This window comes from Phocoena phocoena, chromosome 8 (assembly GCF_963924675.1).
Source record: "Phocoena phocoena chromosome 8, mPhoPho1.1, whole genome shotgun sequence".
In the NCBI taxonomy this organism is placed as follows: domain Eukaryota; kingdom Metazoa; phylum Chordata; class Mammalia; order Artiodactyla; family Phocoenidae; genus Phocoena; species Phocoena phocoena.
In genome coordinates, this window is record NC_089226.1 from 84,573,472 (window position 1) to 84,578,298 (window position 4,827).

Here is a 4,827-nt window from a genome sequence, read left to right on the forward strand (position 1 = left end):
CACAGAGAAGGTAAGTAGTCTACCCAAGTTCACACAGTAAGCAGCAGAAGCAGTATTTGAGTGAATGTAGCCTGGCTCCAGAGTCTATGCTCTTAAGCTTTATGCTATTCTGTCTCTCTAAAGAGTATATCTTTAGTTTTTATTTGGGGGGTGGGGGTGGGCATGTAAGCTTTTGTTAGGAAGGACTACAGTTTTGTTTTGTTTTGTTTTTTTAAAGACCCCAGCCCACTTGTTTCCCCCTTGTATCATAACTTCTTTGGAAATGTCCAAGTTCTGACCTCTTGAACATGTTTTCAAGATGTAGCTTCTAGCACTTTTAGCAACATTCTTTCCTTCACTCTGCCTTGTCCCCTTAGCCAATCCATAGCTGATAGGAGAAGATTCAGTAACTAAGACTTGGGACAGCTCATACATACAAATTTCAATCACAACACTAAAATTAAGTAGTTATATCAAACAATAATATAAAACATGTTCCCCCCAAAGCAGAACAATTTGGGCGCAGGTAGTTTAATTGGGAGGGAGCAAGAATGACAGTGAAGGGAGAAAGGCAGGACAGGAGAACAAACCAAAGAGCATATTATCAAAGTTGCTGTTGTCGGCAGCAGGGGCTCACTTCTATAAGGACCACTCTCTGAGAAGGATGAAAAATGCCTCCTATAACAGCCCACCTGGAAGCTGGGAGGCTGGACATCCATTCTCCATTGACTGAGGATTTCTCCTGATGGGGAAATACAAACTCCCCTGCATTCTGGGGAGCTCCAGTGATGCCCAAGAAAGCAGAATGCAGAAAGATGCATGGCAGGGTCTTGGGGTAGGCTGCTATGCACACAAGGTAAGTCAGCACTGTCGATGTGATGTGGGCACCAGAGGAGTCTGCTACAACATGTCATGACCAATGCTCCCTCTGAGTTTTTAACGTTGTGAGCAAGCAGCCACGTTACATGAGTAGCAAAAAAGATGAGTATGCATAAAAATAATAAAACTAGGATAATGAATAGTCTGTGCTTACTTTGCTACTTTCAAAAATGTTCTCTATGAGTAGAGGGTGTGTGTGTGTGTGTGTGTGTGTGTATGTGTGTGTAACTCTATAAAGAGACTGAATTTCAATTTCTCCCTTGAACAGAGAAACAACTCATGGAAGCAGAAGAAACTTGAAGACACGTTGAGCGAGAGACTATAAGTTTCCCTAGACTTTGCAGAAAATTGTTAGAGGGTTTTGGACTTCCACGTGATGTTTGAGCCTACTGTATCTGGATCTTAAGTAACGGAGAAATCCCATTTGACAAAATTGAATCTGATACCAGGTAATGATACGCTTAGTAGTTAATATACATATACTAACATTAACATGCACGACAATTAGGTGAAGTCTAGATCTCTCCCAACAAGCTTCCTTTACCACCACCATATCTGGGGCTTTGTGATAAAGGGAACAGAGAAGCAACAAGAGAAGGGAGAGGATATAAACCAGCTATGCAGGGGGATTTCTGCTCAGGCAGAGTGTGCTTTAGTGCCCTACTCTTAGGCCATAGATGAGAAACTGGAGGCTTCAGAACACATGCTCTACCACCCTTGGTTTGAGGTTCAATCCTCCAGCCGCAAAACCTCTGGAAGATATTTGCCTCAAGTTGTGTTTGCAAACAACCAGAACAGGAGTATAATAGGACTGTCTTAAGTAGTGGAATATTGTTTTCTTTTTGTTGTTGTTGTTGGTGGTGGTGGTGGTGTGTATGTGTGTAAACCTATGAAGGGACTGTACTTCTCATATTGATACACTGATGTTCCATCCAGGCTGAAGATGTGGAATGGGGTGGGACTTTAGGAAGGGCAAGGGAATGTTTTCCATAGCTTTGATCATTTACTCCCTGTTTAAGAGGTTCACATGGCTCCTTATTGTGAGGAATTATACTAAAGTAATTAAATATTTGGGTATTGGGCCAAATATGGCACTATTTGAACATCAAAATAAATAAATATGGTAACAGATTATAATCCTGTGTTCAAGGACTCCCAAGACCACCCTGTATTCAATGATTTGCTATAAGAACTCACAAGGCAGTCAAGTTGTTATACTGATGGTTACAGTTTGTTGCAATGAAAGGATACAGATTAAAATCAATAATGGAAGAAGGCACAGAGTATAGAGTCTAAGGGAGACCAGGTGCAGCTTGAAGTTGTGTTCTCCCAGTGGAGTGCTGTGGACATTCATCCCATGATGTGTTGCCAACCAGGGAAGCTCACCTGAGCCTTGGTGTCCAGGGTTTTTGTTTTTTTGGGGGGGAGGTTGATCATATAGGCATGGCTGACTCCCTGGTGGCTGACCTTAATTCTCTAACCCCTCCAGTGGTCAAGCTGATACTGTGTGGTCCAAAGCCCCCACCATAAATCACATTGTTAGCATAGCTATCTAGTGTGGTCCAAGGCCTTAGGTAAACAAAACCCCTCTTAACAGGCAGGATATTTCAAGTGCTTAGAAGTTATGGCCCTGGAGCCTGGCAAGGGCCAAACCTTCCTTTGGAATACACAGGGTTTGGACAACCTGAACCTGCTAAGTTATTTCTATACTGCACAAATCCACTGAATAAAAAAATTCATGAATCTATACCGAAATAAACAGATAGGTAGATAAATAGGGGATAAAGAAAAGTTCCTTCCTGTGGAAGAATGATAACTAATTATTATAGAAGAAAGGATGGAGTTACAAAAATTACAATTTGGTAACCATAATAATAATTGATTTCATCAAGAATCATCAGTGGATATGCTGTAGTGAGCTGATTTGTGGTTCCCCAAAAGCCGTGTCCATCTCCTAATCCATAGAACATGTGAATGAGACCTTATTTGGAAAAAGGGTCTTTGCAGATGTCATTAAGTTGAGGATCTTGAGAGGAGATCATCCTGGATTACCCAGGGGGGACTCTAAATCCAGTGACAAGTGTTCTTATAAAGGACAGATGAGAAAGACATCCAGAGGAGAAGGCAATGTGAAGACAGAGGCAGAAACTGGAGCGAGGTAGCCGATTCAAGGAATGCCACCAAAAGCTGGAAGAGGCAAGGAAGAATTCTCCCCTAGAGCCTCCAGAGGGAGCACACATGCAGACATCTTGATTTAGGGCTTCTGTCCTCCAGAATATTGAGACGATAAATTTCTACGGTTTTAAGCCACCCAGTTTGTGACAATTTGTTGCTGCAGCCACAGGAAACTAATACAGATACTAAAACCAGTGGTGAAGGAATGATGCTTCAGGAGTTTACAGTCTTAAAGTACCCACAAAACATTCATTAATTATAAAAGAAAACATAACAACTCTTTAGTGGAGATACCTGGCAGTAGCACTTGAACCAAGCCTATTGGGTTCTGGAGTCAAACATAGCTGGTTTGAAGCTCCACTTGCACTCATCAATTTATATTAGTTTATATGATTTGGGCAGTTAATGTCATTAAGCCTCAATTTCCTATAAAATGGAAATAATAGTGACCAACACCCACATTGTAAGGATATTTTGAAGATTAAATGAGATAAACCATGCAAAGCACAGGACCTAGCACATATGTATTTGATACATACTGGTTATTCTTGCCCACCCACCTCCCCCAGCAAAAGCAGCTGGACTTTATTGCAGGGAAGCTACAGAGGAGCAGGGCAAGTGAAGGTCTCTGCAGGAACTCCCATCACTGAGCAGGATTGCCAGGTCTTAGATCTGTCTGGAAGGCAGGAGAGGATCAGAGTTGTGTCTATGTTGGTCCATCCTGCAGGCTGGAGGCCCAGGCCCTCACTACTTGGAGCCAGGGTAGGAAACGGCCTTACCTGTTTTCCCCAGGGTCTACAGCAGAGTGTCTACGCTGTGCTCAGAGTTGATGCAGACCTTCTTGTTGGGCAGGTCAATGTCAAACTGAACTCCTCCCAGCTCATTGACAACCTGAGTGACTGCATTAGAGCAGCCTTCACAGGTCATGTCCACAGAGAACTCGTGCTTTGGCATGACTGAGGAAGTGATGGCAGTGGCGTTGGTGATGCCTCCCCCGCTCTACATATTGGTTATTCTGATGAGAAGAGCTATCATCCACAGAGACAGGTGTAAATTTCCTGTAATCTACTCGGGGAGATAAAAGATATCACTCAATGACAGACTTCATCATCAGGCCACACCCCTGTCTTTCCAGCTCATACTTAAACTGTGCTTTATCCCCAGATCTCTTGGTCTCTAGTCATTCAACCTGGCTTCTTCCAGACCCCTATCAGCTAAGCCAGTCACCAGAGTTCAAGAGGTCATCCATATCTGTAGTTAGACCCTTCCTCTACATACAAAATTGATGATCAAGTAAGTTTCTTGAAGTTCTCCTCACTGGGAGGAATGTGGCTCATCACTGTCCTTTCAGTGACACCTGTGGTTTCCAAAGAATCAGGCTTAAATGCAGCTCTTCTGACTCCATTGCTGTCACCCTGGAGGGTATGGTAGGCAAGAGAGAGAGCAGCCAAAGATGACTGGTATGGTCAAGCCTCAGAGAAAATGATAGTGGGACTTACTTCATTTCTGATGTTTTAATTTAATTTCTGATGTTGACCTAAGAGACTGAAATGAGTTCTCTCCTGGCAAAGACAGGGTTTATAGTTCCCCCTCCCAATGCCAGAGGAGAAAGGAAAAATGGAAAATTAAGGCCCCCTCCCTTAACCAACCTACTTCCCACAAAACTTGACCTTCTTGTATCTTTCTAATTAATGGTTGGTCTATTTGTAACATTGGAATATATAGAGTTACTGACTACATTTCTAATCAGTTAACCCTAAACTGCATTTCCCCACAAGCTAATAAACAAGGCTC

At 42.7% G+C, this 4,827-nt stretch overlaps 1 pseudogene; it reads right to left on the bottom strand.

Annotated features, from left to right (window-relative positions):
- Positions 1 to 3,780: 3,780 nt before the first annotated feature.
- On the bottom strand, positions 3,781 to 4,023 carry LOC136127556 (copper transport protein ATOX1 pseudogene; annotated as a pseudogene).
- Between the last annotated feature and the right edge of the window lie 804 nt (positions 4,024 to 4,827).